Source organism: Mytilus californianus, unplaced genomic scaffold (assembly GCF_021869535.1).
Source record: "Mytilus californianus isolate M0D057914Y unplaced genomic scaffold, xbMytCali1.0.p SCAF_2, whole genome shotgun sequence".
Taxonomy (NCBI): domain Eukaryota; kingdom Metazoa; phylum Mollusca; class Bivalvia; order Mytilida; family Mytilidae; genus Mytilus; species Mytilus californianus.
Window position 1 is genome coordinate 66792464 of NW_026262668.1, and position 15215 is coordinate 66807678.

Consider the following 15215-nt stretch of genomic DNA (forward strand, 5'->3'; position numbering starts at 1 on the left):
AAAATAAACTGACAACGACATGGCAAGAAAAGGACCAACAGGCAAACAACAGTGCATAAAACACAACATAGAAAACTAAAGACTGAGCAACATGAACCCCACTAAAAACTGGGGGTGATCTAAGGTGCTCCGGAAGGGTAAGAAGAGATCCTGCTCCACATGTAGTACCCGTCGTGTGGCTCATGTTTGTACAAACCCGGTTATAAGTCTAATTCGGTAGGTCACATTCGGTGAAAAGGGGACGGGATTTAGTTACGACAATTGGAACATATCCGTTGTCATCTGTGAAAGGAATATTCCATAACGGTCAACCAAATCGTGATGGCGTCCGTGAAATTTACGCAGTGATGATTTCAACTTCACCACTTAGAACTCTTTGTTTAATAGCTTCCTTGTAAGCAGCAACGCTCTAACAAGGAAATCATGATAGGGAATACAAGCAAATCACGTCATAAATTTTAAGTTGAGGAACTTAATTGATGCTCTGAATAAACTTATTCGTAAAGGTTGTCAATTTACACTGTAGAAAGTAAGATCTTCGAGTATTGATCAATATTGTCCTTATCAGTACTTTAAGTTACATTGATATAAAAAGAAGTTGTGGTATAATTGCCAATGAGATAACTATCCACCAGAGACCAAATGACTAGAAGTTAACAACTGTAGGTCACCGTACGGATGTTCTTTTTTATTTAATTAAGTTAAAACATAACTAAATATATATTGCTATCAGTTATGAATACTTTTGGTCCTCTGTCGATACAATGAACTTATATGTTGGCATTGCACAAGGTCATGCTTTTCTAAGACTTACTGCATGACTTCTTTACACTTTGAATGATAACTGATTAATATTTAAGTATAGAAAACATGATTTATCTGCTTAATTACAATAAGCTTCCTAAAACTTCGAGTACTCTTCATCTGTTTTTTTCAGACATAAAATATTGTATTATATGTCTCTGGTATTTTCTGTCTTTTGTCTTTTGTCTTTGAGTCATTGTATTTTTGTTGCTTTGTGTCGATCTGGTCAGTTAAGCCATTTTAAACGGATTTTACATTTTGATCATATATTGTGCTATTACAGCACTGTCCCAGATTAGGGCAGGGTTAACCGCTTATAAACATTTAAACCCCATCAATTTCTTTATGTGCCTCGTCCCAATTAAGTCGGGACCCAGCTGTAATTCCTTGGTTGTTGTTGTGTTTGTCCCACTTTTTTCTGGTTTTTGTTGATTGCTGTTTGTTATATTTGTTTTTCGTTTATTGTTTTGTCCTAAATGAGGCCATTGAATTTCTCATCGAAGTGTTTCACATTTTTCATGTCGGATGTCTTTTATAGCAGACTATACTGTATGAGTATTGGTCATTGTTCAAGGAATTTTGATCTGTTGTTGCTTACATCCACTGGTGTCATTTGGACTAAGTTGGAAAGTTGTCTCATTGGCAATCATGTCACATCTCCTTATTTTTCATTTTATTATGTTTAACCAAAAAATAAAGAACTTGTTAAATGAAAAATTGAAATTAGAGAATGGGGAAGGCTATAAATGCAAATATTTCTTATATTTAAAGGATTTACTAGTAAGCCTAAATTAAATTCTACATCAATGTTCATCAAACGGATCCAAACCCAAATCTTCTGTTATCAAAACTAAAATGTACCCAGTGATTTCGACAGCAGCTGTGATCCTGTTGTTTTATGTAAATATCCTGTATGGTGATTATGTTTATAGTTTATCACAGTCAGAAATAAGTCATCAGTGATGTGTTCACAAAATCAAAATTGATTTTTCTTTACATGATAACCTATAACCATAAGTATAATGAGTAATTTAAGTATATTTGAGACAGAAATTTCAGGAATAACGATCATAAACGGTCGATACCGAAACTTAAGGGAAGCCAAATATTGACCGCTGAAAACAAAGTATATTACATATAATGAAGCCGGAGTACTGTCTATAGAGTGAATGGTTCCAACTGATACTGAAAATTGGAGTAGCTTTGGTCCATGCATTGGTTGTAATATAAACAGTATACACGACACATTTTCTGGAATAATATTAATCAGATACGCTTGATATCGACAGTTTGGAAAGCCAATTAAAAAGGTTTAAGATTTATTGATCGATTTTATTTGACAGGACGTGGCTGCGTATTTATAAATACATGCCATACAGCCCAACAAACGCCACACGTTAGTAAGGGTTTTTACACGCTATTATTGCTGGACAGGAGGTCCAGGCAGGGCATAGGTTTAAGAAGAACATCCTCACTGGTACTGGACGCCATGATAAACGACGACCACAAATACACATATGACAATAGAAGTTAAAAAATATTCTTAAACCCTGTATTATAAAGGGGAAGTAAATATTGACACAACAGCATCCATGCTATATATATATATATTTAATTCTAGGATATGCAAATTGTCTCTTCAAAATTATAAATATCAATGTACGTCTAAAAATTAACAGTTTCGTCAGAATATTAAATAAAATGCTTCGCTGGGCGCAGCTTGATACGACCGCAGAGGTCGAACCCTAAACAGTTGGGGCAAGTATGGACACAACATTCAAGCTTGATACAGCTCTGAATTTGGATTGTGATTAAATATTTGACACAGCATAGGTTTCTGACACAGAAAGAATGTGGTCTAAGAACTTCAATTTTTTTAATTTACCTATTATGGTCCAATGTCCAAAATCAAAATACATGGTTAGATTCAGCATATCAAAGAACCCCATATATTCAATTTTTGTTGAAATCAAACAAAGTTTAATTTTGGACCCCAACTTGGACAAACTTGAAAACTGGTCCCATAATCAAAAATCTAAACACATGTTTAGATTCAGCATATCAAAGTACCCGAAGAATTCATTTTTTGTTAAAATCAAACTAAGTTTAATTTTGGACCCTTTGGACCTTAATGTAGACAAATTTACAAAACGGGACCCAAAATTAAAAATCTAAATACACGGTTAGATTCGGCATATCAAAGAACCCCAATAATTCAATTTTTAATGAAATCAAACAAAGTTAAATTTTGGACCCTTTGGACCTCAATGTGGACCAATTTAAAAACGGGGCCCAAAATCCAAAAACTTAATACACGGTTAGATTCAGCATATTAAAGAACCCCAAGAATTCAAGAATAAAACCCCATTGAAATTGATCAAGAAATAAGCAATTTATACGAAGTATCTTCTTTTGCACAATACTGTGCAATTGAATATTTCTTGCTATTGCGCAATACTGTACAATTGACAATTTCTTGCTATTGTGCAATATTGTGCTATTGGATATTTCTTGCTATTGCGCAATACTCTGCAATTGAAGATTTCTTGCTATTGCGCAATACTGTGCAATTGAAGATTTCTTGCTATTGTGCAATACTGTGCAATTGAAAATTTCTTGCTATTGCACAATACTTATTATATAATAATTTACACATCCTGTTTGGTGTGTATCTCCTACCATATCATTATTATTTGCTTTTAAATATAAATCAGAAATAACCAACTTAAAATGGAAAATTTAAAAAAAAAAAAAAAAGGAAAAAAAGAAAAAAAAAAAAAAAAAAATCCCCCCCCCCCCCAAATTTTTTGAACCCCCTTATGATTCATCACCCCCAAACTCTATCCCAGCCTTCCCTTTGTGGTATGGTACCTTGCAGTACAATTTCAGAGAGATCCATACACTTGAACACAAGTTATTGTCTGGAAACTAGAAAAATGCTTATTTTTGGCCCCTTTTTGGCCCCCAATTCCTAAACGTTTCGGGCAATTACCCCCAAACTCAATTCCAGCTTTCCCTTTGTGATATGGAACCTTGTAGTACAATTTCAGAAATATCCAAACACTTACACACAAGTTATTGTCATGAAACTAGAAAAATGCTTGTTTTTTGCCCTTTTTTAGCCCCTAATTCCTAAAATTTTGAGGCAATTACCCCCAAAATCAATTACAGCCTTCCCTTTGTGATATGGAACCTTGTGGTACAATGTCAGAGAGATCCATACACTTACACACAAGTTATTGTCTGAAAGTTACAAAAATGCTTATTTTTGGCCCCTTTTTGGCCCCTAATTCCTTAACTGTTGGTACCATAACCCCCAAAATCAATCCCAACCTTCCTTTCGTGGTATTGTACCTTATGGTGAAATTTCATGGAGATCCATTCACTTAAACTAAAGTTACAGTGCGAAAACCCATGTGTCTTCGGACGACGCCGGACGACGCTGGACGACGACGACGACGACGACGACGACGCCAACGTCATACCAATATACGACCAAAAAATTTTTAATTTTTGCGGTCGTATAAAAATTGGTCCAACTTAACAACATCAAAGTTGCTTTACATAACATTTAGTTGACTTGTTTTCACCCGTATTTTTAAACACGATTTCTCCGTCAATTTTGTATTCATCGTATGGTAAGGTGTGAATGGTCTCAAATCCAAATTTTTCATAAATTTTCTGGGAATAAATTGAAGTGCCTTCACCTTTTATGAAAACTGGACTTAACCCTAGTTCTTTACAAAATAGTAGAGTGGCTTTCATTAATTTAGAAGCTATTCCCTGTGCTCGGTGATCTCTATGGGTTGCCAGAGCAAAAAAGGACACTGCTATGTCTGCGTTATATCGTTTAAATACGTCCATTGCATCATATCTATGCCCCAAAAAGTCCATTATTGTAACCCATTTTCTATTTTTGGATTTTGACCAATCTGCCTTTTCGCCTTTCTTGGCTAAACACATTGACCTACAGGCTATTATTTCTCCGGTTGAATCTGATATCAGTAAAACAGACAGATTTTCACGAAAAACTTCTGAGAATATTCCAGCTATCTCTTCATCAAACTCTGCTCCTAAAGATTTACCTAAAGCTTCATCAGTGTAAAAATGTTCTTTGAGGAATGTTACAAGACTGCTGTTACGTTCATCGGAGGATAATTCTAAGTGTCCATTTTTGAAATCAAAAGAGTCATTTATTCGTCGTAAGGCCTGAAAAATAAATAAATTCCTTATTTCACATGAAGTTGAATATTCCACAACATACTACTTATATTCGTGGTATTGCATGATAAATTATGCAATGACAATTCCCCTGCAACTATGTATGCTGTCATTTCTAAAGTGATAATTGTTAGTCGGTTTAAACTGGGACATAATATAGTGACTAGTCCCAGGTTTAAATTGCTTTTAATGTTTTAATTAAACGCTTAATCCCTCGATTGCACAATCAATTTACATACGCATCCTGACACACAACACTGTAGCCATCTATTTTTATTGGCGGGAAAACGAGGCTTCAGATATATACATTGGGATTCACAACACTAGATCGGATTGATCTTAAAAATAGGAATATCTCAGATCGTTCAAAGTATAGGGAACATAGACATATTCCTAATGCATTAACATATGTTGGTTTGTCTATCCTTGACCAATTTCTTCCTGGTTAAAGAACAATATTAAATCAGATGGAAAGGATGGATCAATGAATTGAGTGAATTAATTGGTGTTCAAAGTTCAATGGCAAATACTACTTACATGTCAGGACGACAACATATAGATATAAGAAGATGTGGTATGAGTGCCAATGAGACAACTCTCCATCCAAGTATCAATTTGTAAAAGTAAACCATTATAGGTCAAAGTACGGCCTTCAACACGGAGCCTTGGCACACACCGAACAGCAAGCTATAAAGGCCCCCAAAAATGACTAGTGTAAAACCACTCAAACAGGAAAACCAACGGTCTAATCTATGTTGATTTTGAAATGAATATGAACGCTGGTTTGTACTAGACCGACACTAAGCCGGATTTTGAAGGTACTAGATCTAGTTCACAAGGTAACATTCCGGAGGAAGACATATCAGCATGCACCCTATATCCAGACGCATTCGTCGGACTCTGAGCCGACCTGTCATTACATTTACTCCTAAATGCCACGTGATAAGAGGAGAAGCAGAAATATACCAATTTCAAGGGAATCTCCAACTTCCCGCTACCACGAGACCACCTAGGCGTTTAGATTTAAAAGGTTTGCAATAAAATGATAGACCAGATGACAGATATCGAAGTTTATTTTATGAACATATATTAACAAAAAATATCTTCTCAAGTTTAATATCTTAGATCTTTGATATTATTATTAACCAGGTTGCATCAGCTTTTAGATGCTGACCCATATGAGTGAAAAAAATCATTGGAAAACACTGCTTTATTTTCTTTGATTGATGCAATTTGTGGTATAAAATTTAAAAAAAAGATTTTGATGAACATATTCTATTTTTCGTGTTTGGTACAATGATAAGAATGCACGAAAGGCGAAATAGGATGGAGAAAAATGGATGAAAACCAAATTACCCATCAAGGGTGGGTATCAAAACTACTACTCGCACTTTACAGCTGAAAATTTACTCCTAAATGCCACGTGTTAAGAGGAGAAGCAGTAATATACCAATTTCAAGGGAATCTCCAACTTCCCGCTACCACGAGACCACCTAGGCGTTTAAATTTAAAAAGTTTGCAATAAAATGATAGACCCGATGACAGATATCTTTATTTTATGAACATATATTAACAAAAAATATCTTCTCAAGTTTAATATCTTAGATCTTTGATATTATTATTAACCAGGTTGCATCAGCTTTTAGATGCTGACCCATATGAGTGAAAAAAATCATTGGAAAACACTGCTTTATTTTCTTTGATTGATGCAATTTGTGGTATAAAATTTAAAAAAAAGATTTTGATTAACATATTCTATTTTTCGTGTTTGCTACAATGCTAAGAATGCACGAAAGGCGAAATAGGAGGGAGAAAAATGGATGAAAACCAAATTACCCATCAAGGGTGGGCATCAAAACTACTACTCGCACTTTACAGCTGAAAAGTGGCGTAACATATTGTATGTGACTAGGCAAAATATTTCCAGACTTAATTTCAGGTACCGAGTCCAAAATGGGCTGATTGCAAATTATCAAGTCACTATATTGAAAGAAAATATCCTGTCAAATTAAGTCATTTTAACAGATTCGTTGAAAATAATGTATGCAGTGTTATTGTCCTTGTATTTTGGGATAAGGAGTATTTTATTGCGACGTTTTAATTTACGAATGCATTGATTTATATAGTAATTTTAAATTTATTTTTAAGTTTGACTTATTGAATTCTATAAAAGGTGCATGTCCCTCAATAACACGGATGACATGAGAACCATTACAGTGTTGGTGCATCAATAACAAAATGACATCACAAATATTATACATTTATATACACTATAAATATTAGATGTAGAGCAGGAAATCAATTTGAATTATTAAAACCTTTACCCGGCAACATGGGAGCAAAATAAATGTTTACGACACGTAAAATTTTTTAAAATCTATAAGTATCTATAGACAATGAATGGGTTACGTCGGTTGACACGAGATCAATGGGCATTAATGACGTCATTGTACAATCGACTTTTACTGTAACATAATAACATTGTGACAGTGGAAATGCAATGTAAAATGCTCGAATATGAAAAAAACATAAAAGAGCCAGACGTGGTTCTGGTGGTATTGCTCTGTATGTCAGAAGTTCTATATATAAAGGTATATCCAAACTATCTTGTACTCATAATAATGCTGTATGGGTTAAACTAGATAAACATTTTTTTAATCTAAAGAATGATATTTTTATTGCTTCAGTATATTTTTCACCAGAATATTCTTCTGGTTGTACAGAAGATATAAATGAAGTTTATTCAAAGTTGCTTAGGAATATTGAGCACTATGGTCAACTCGGAGATATTTTAATTCAAGGTGATTTTAATGCCTATACTTATACTATTCCTGACTTTGTAATCTCTGATGAAGCAAAATTCCCAAAATCAAATGACAATGAGTATTTAATTGACTCTCATAATTTAAGAAATAATCTTGATTCGAAATCTGCAAACAGGAGTGGAAAATTATTAATTGATTTATGTAAAGAATCCGGACTCAGAATACTGAATGGAAGAACTGTTGGAGACCCTATGGGCAAATGTATATGTAGAACATATAATGGTTCCAGTCTTGTAGACTATACACTTGTGTCTTCTAATATATTAGAATGTATTGGAAACTTCAAAGTTAATGAGTTTACTACAATTTCAGATCATTGTCCCATCAGTTGCTCTTTACTTACTTGCTTTCAAAAATGTAAAAACACAGGGACAAAATTAGATCCTCTGCCTGGTAAATTTATTTGAGATAACAAAGCAATTGGTTGCTATACTACAAACATTCAAAGCTCACATGTAAAACAAAGACTAGATGATTTTGTAAGTGATAGGCAGATCGATTTTAATATAGCTGTGGAAAAATTTAACGCTATATTATGTGATACAGCTCTTTCATCCACTAAATTTGTTCAAAAGAAAATCATGAATAGGCCTATCAAGAAAAATAAAAAAAACATGGTTCTCGGACTCTTGTCATGACCTTCATACTACAGTTAAAAAGTACTATTTTCTTGTAAATAAGTTTCCAGACAATGGATCCTACAGGAAATCATTTTACTCATTTAAATCTAAATTAAGAAGAAGGTGTAAACAAGAAGAAAGAAGTTACAAAAGTCAAATCTGTGACCGAATTTCACTAAATATGAAAAAAGACCCAAAGACATTTTGGAATTTACTTAACAAATTACATGCTCTATCAGAATTAAAAGACGAAACCCATTTTGATCAAGAATTATTTATAAACTACTTTAAAAAAATGAACAGTACTTTTAATATCCAAAACAATAAATTCCATGACATAATTATTGAAAAGTTGAATGCCTTAAAAAAGACACTAAATACATGCAATTCTGACAACGAATTTAATCAACCAATTCAGCCAGTTGAAATCTTAAAGGCAGTTAAGACACTTAAAAATGGTAAATCATCAGCTGGAGACTTAATTTCTAATGAAATGATTAAATGTGGTATGCCAGTATTATTAGAATCCCTATCAAAACTTTTCAACCTAGTATTTATGAAAGGCAGCTTCCCAAAATTATGGAACAAAAGTCTGATCACATTAATTCATAAAAAGGGGAACAAATCTGACCCATCTAATTATAGAGGTATCTCATTGACTTCTAATTTGGGAAAATTATTCAATAAAATTATACACACCAGACTTATGAAGTTCATTAACACCAATAATTTGATAAGTGAAAATCAAATTGGCTTCAAAGAAAAAGCTAGAACAGCAGATCACATCTTCTCATTAAAGTCAATTGTTGATAAATATAAGACTAAAAAAAAAGAAAGTTTTTGCAGCATTTATAGATCTACGAAAAGCCTTTGATACTGTCTGGAGGGAGGGTTTATTTTACATCCTACTCCAAAACAGACTTCCAGGCAAGCTTTTTAATGTCATTCAATCAATGTATAATGAAAAAAAATGCAGAATTAAATTTCAAAATGGTATTAGCCATGAATTTATATCAAATTGCGGAGTAAAACAAGGGGATGTACTTAGCCCAACTTTGTTTAATATTTATAAAGATGGCCTTGTAAATGACCTTGATCATGCAAACACTCAACCAATTGTTATAGGAGATGTTAAACTAACATCATTATTATATGCAGATGACATTATTCTATTGTCAGAAACACAAGAAGGGCTACAAAATGCACTTAATGAGTTAACAAAATTTTGTTCCCTGTGGAAACTTGATGTAAACAAACAAAAATCAAAAATTATAATTTTCAATTCTAATGGGAAATCCCACTGTAATTATTTTAAAGTAGAAAACGAGCATCTTGAGACTGTTAAATCTTATTGTTACCTTGGAATAACAATAAATTATTCAGGCAATTTAAGTCATTCAAAAAAAATTCTTATGGAAAAAGGAAGAAAGGCTTGGTTTAAAATTAAAAAAACAGTTTCTTTAGATAATTCTTGCAATATGCTTGAAAAATTATTTGATACTTTAGTTGTCCCAATCACTCTTTATGGAAGTGAAGTAAGGGGTGTAAGCGAAGTGTTCAAAGATTCAGATCCATTTAAACATTTACATATAAAATTTATTAAAGAAATTTTAGGGGTACAGTGCAAAACAACAAATGTAGCTTGTCTAGCTGAGACAAACAGAACCCCTTTGTACCTAAAAATTCAGCTTTCAGCTATAAAATTTCTAAACCACATTGTGAACTCACCTAATTCTTTAGTCTATAAAATGTAGAGAAAACAAGTAAATGGGTTAACATTGTAAAAGACTGGTTAAATAAATTAGGTTTTGGCCATCTTACTTTTGATACTATTAATTTAAAATATTACATAAATACTATCCAACAAAGAATCTTTGACCAGGCATATCAAATTATGAATTGTTCTATCCATAAAGGTGAAAAATTAAATTTCTTTTGTAAGACTATAAAAATTGGAAAAAGGCCCCCTGAATATTGATATATGTAAATTCAAAACTGACAGATCAGTTTTCAGTAAACTTAAACTCAATGCCCATTCCCTAGCAATTGAAAGGGGGCGTTATACCAACACTAAAAGAAGTAAACGCATTTGCAGCAATAAATTGCTTATCCTGTAATAGACAAGAAATTGAGGATGAATACCATTTCTTCTCAGTCTGTCCATGCTATATATCACTGAGGGACACCTATATACAAAATATTAATAAAAATCTTAATTTCAATTTTATTAAATTGCAGTCAGCTATAACACTGAGGCATATGACCGCACTTTTAAATAGCAGTCTGCCAGTCATTATAAAACTCACCATAAAGTATATTAATGATTGTTTTTTATTGAGAACATCTGTATAACTTATATTTCTTTTAATATGTATCCTAATTTTTTTTTTTTTTGTTCATGAACATTAATGATGTGTTAACTGTCAATACACACATATTTATAGTCTTTTTTTCCCCTGTGAATACCACTGTCACTCTAATATAATTATAGTCAATTTAACTATTGTCAGTTTATTGTCTCAATACTGTATGCCATAACCATTTAATGTAAATGTGTTTGTGCTAATACATATTGTCTATTGTCTATTGTCTATGAAAATCGTTTATTTGCCAATATCTTATACCGAGTGTTAAATACTAAGCAAGAACATTCATAAACAAGCGAATCTGTGAGCTACTGCTCACTAATGATACCTGTTATATCTGCATTGACTTCTTTATTAGTTACGCCACGCGTATGAATATGTTATTGTTATTTACACACATGATTAATTAAAGTAGTTCCTAAAATGTAAACAATGGTTGTTTGACGCTTTACATCTCCACCTCGGCCAATACGTAACAATACCCCCGCCCCTCTCAAAGTATAAGGTAAACAGGAAGTTGTTGAGTGATGAATCTGAAAACGCATCACACGGTATAGCTGACTTGTATAAAACCTGAAACCAAATTTTCAGAAGTCCTTGTTATGTAGTTCCTGAGAAAGATGCGACGAAAAATATTCATGGGACGGACGGACGGACGGACTGACGGATGGACTGATGGACGGATGGATGGATGGACGGACGGACGGACAGACAACGGTAAAACCGTATACCCCCACTTTTTTTAAAGCGGGGGTATAATGACCAAATGCCTCACGATTTAAAGAGAACAAATAATACAGTAGACATATACTTTTTATTATCTACTCTCTAGTAATTGAAATTCAAGGCGATCAACTCTCGCAGAAATGTCTGTTGTCGTTTAAAATAAATACAACTGACGTTAAAATTGCATTTGTACCCCATGTTTGATCGGAATAAAAAGATGGCTTTTTCATCTTAAAATAGTTATGTCAGGGGCGTAGCTGGACTTACATAAAGTGCAATCATAACCGAAAATTTTTTTTTGGCTATTTTATGCAGAATATGATAACTTTTTTCGGGCATTTTCCCGGTATGCCATGCTTATGAAATTCACATCACATTCACGCCCAAACTCCTATTTTGTGAATACTTGTGGAATTTATAGTGATTCGGCAAGGGAGGAGGCTATGGACCGCTCAAAGTCCCCAGCTGGTCCAGGGTAGCACCCTAGTCGGGGATCCAGGGCAGCACCGTAGACGGTGGTCCAGGGAAGCGAATCCCCATGAAGCTCCGAGCATATGAGTAATTACAGTGACTGCTTTGAACATGAAAAATACCCTATCTGTTTTTTACTATACCATATTTTCATGAAACGATAGTAAAAGTCTAGTGAGTTCCGAAATTTGCTGCTTATATTATTAACATGGTTATTTTCAAATATAAAAAAAAATTTATAAAACGGGAAGATCAGGAAGAGTCGACAACCGAAGCGTTAATCAATGGACAATTGACAAACCCGGGAACAGATAAGACACAAAAGGAGAAACAAAAAATTCAACATTGAAAACTAAATACAGATGAAAAACACGGACCCAGAAAACAATGTGGCGACCTCCGGTGCTCCAAAAGGGTAAGCAGTTCCTGCTTCTTGCAAGACACCCGTAGTGTGTCTCACGAAGGTCATTCTCAAATCAAAGGAGAGGTTTCTACGACAACGGTAGAAGGTCATTTGGGACACAGATACCCCAGGTGAATCAATAGTCTTTTGGACGAACGGACAATGGGAATACGAAATCTAACGGCCACTTTTAAGTCTTGACTTATAAGTAAGGGATATAAATCTAAGATGTTTTCAAGGTGATTGTATTGAGCCTGTATAATTAAATGTTAATACTGCATGTAAGACTTAAAGTAAAGTTAATATCGAAAGTCCATATATCTATTTTTTGCCAAGGCAAATGATCGCAGAACTCTCTCGGTGTTGATATCCATTTCTTTGTGAACATGTATGAGCGCCAACGAAGATAGTCTGTCCTGTACCATGGTTGAACGGAGATAAGTTTTCGGTCGCCTTAATGCACTAAATTACCGTTCAGTAATTGATGTAGTTACTGGCATTGTAACTAGAATTGAGATGATTGCGAATATTGAAGGATATAAAGTTCCTTATTAGTCACTGATACAGACGACATCAGAGATTTGGGCTTTAAACACCGCCCGACACGATAATCTGTAAAGACTAAAGACTATCCGTAATTCAATTTCAGAATTTTTTTTTTTGGTGAAAAAAATGTGCAAGCAAATGATTTTTTTGCGTAAAGGCAGCTACGCGCCTGTATGTTGTCAGTGTAGAAGTTTAAATACTTTTCCGAAGTCCAATTCGAGTAAAATAAACTTCCTCTCTTTTGTACATGCATAACTATCAGCTATAGCTAGAGGAGGGGATAAGGCGTCTGCGCAATGCTAGGCGGTGTTGCCGTAGAAGTATGAAGTGAAAAGTACAGGTTCCAGCCCCGCTCGGGGAGGAAGTAAAGAATCAAATCTATTCTAACATTGTTAGGTTGATTTTCTAGGCACTTTATAAATATTCTAAAGCCTGGTATTTCTTAATCATAAGAAATCCGATGGACAAGGTATAATTTACAGTTGTCACTACACATAGGCAGACATACATAACTTAATTACAAATATAACTTGTAAAATTACTTTCTCCGTTTAAAATGGTTTAACCCAAGTAGCACAAAAACATTTTATTGATATTTTTAAAATATATTGCAAAATGTCACAAAAATATCATTCAAAAATAATTTTTGACGTGAAATGTATGGCTGTACTCACATAAAAATAGCATATTTTCTGGAAATATATGTTCTGAATGTTTAAAGAACATTATTTTTAAATATTTTGATTTTATATTTAAATAACATAATTTTGATATCATTCAGCGTCAATTGAAAATATCCAGACAACATATATCAAACATTTTCCAAAAATAATCAAATGCTCGAATATGAAAGTTGTTTACTCTTGAGGTCATTTAAATTCCAATATCTTTATACCGTGCGTTAGCCAGGTATAAAATATTGACAGAAATAATGCCTATCCATGTTGTAAAAATGAACATAGAGCATGACATGAAAAATTCATACCAATGTTATAAAATGAGCATAGAGCATGACACGAGAGAATCATTTCGTTTCTAATAGTAAAATTTATAATTTTTTTTGTCAGTGGAAGCGGATATATGAGACAAATTCGAAAGGCATTCATTTTGAAATGCTAGGCAAAAGTTCAGAAATAACCAAGTTATTCTTAATCAAATGCAGAGATTAAAGTACAATCACTTTGTCAATTATACGATTAAATTAAATTAATGATTACATTGGCAAATAATCGTGATTATATTTGATTACAATGAATTTCAAAATAACCTTTTTGAATGATGTGAATGAATAAAGGTTATAACTGTAGCACTTTTTGATAAAGGATTTTATTTAATATGTATAAAATAAAATAAAACTGATAGTTATTTTGTTAGTGTAAAAGTTTAAATACTTATCCGAAGGCCGATTCGAGTAGAATAAAGTTCTCTCTCTGTTCATGTATAACAACAAAATGGATTACTTAAAATTTAAACTATCCCCTTATTAAATGTGTTAACACATAGTTTTTCTTTACCTCTTCAAGTTCTTTCCTAGGCCTGAGTTTGTTCTTTTCCATGTTTAGTTATCACAGTATCATGTATATATATGTATACGTGTACAAAACTTTGAATTACCTGCACCTTTACACAACTAATTAATACACAAAATGTTTGTGTACGCTCTACGTGATATAGTGTATATTTCGCATGTGTTAAAGAAATAGCTGGGTTGCAAGCTTTAGTTGTGATATTTCTTAGCTTTTTATCATACATTAACGGTTTACGTTAATTATAAAATTCATCATCATGTGTCTATCCAAGGTAACGCAAGATTTTAACAGTATGAGCATATGTTTATATCTTTCATGTATTTGTTTAGGTAATAGTTATACACCGAGGGATAGGTGTGTCTAGATAAGAAACCCCGTCGGCCGGAGGCCGGATGGGTTTCTTATCCAGACACGCCGTATCCCGAGGTGTATAACTAACTTACACCCCATTCTAAACCCTATATTTGTTAACATTGATTATTAAACGAAAAAAAAACCAAAAACGATAGCATATTTATTGACAATATCAAACCATGATTTATAAGAATATTTTTTATTACATGAAACCCCACTAGTAACCTTTCTTTGGTTATCTTCGTGCAAACTTTGACAAGAGAGTATATTTTACAAATGTCAAAGTTGTTTTGCATATTCCCGTTAAATCCATGTGCTAGACCAGACCAGACCAGACCAGACCTGTGGAC

General features: G+C 33.4%; 1 long non-coding RNA gene across 1 annotated transcript; it reads right to left on the minus strand.

The window, feature by feature from the left end:
- Positions 1-2395: 2395 nt before the first annotated feature.
- Positions 2396-14635, minus strand: LOC127728177 (uncharacterized). The gene is made up of 2 exons (XR_007994012.1): positions 14497-14635; positions 2396-5013 (listed from the first exon to the last, which is right to left on the minus strand). It is a non-coding gene; the product is annotated as an uncharacterized LOC127728177 (long non-coding RNA).
- Positions 14636-15215: the final 580 nt, after the last annotated feature.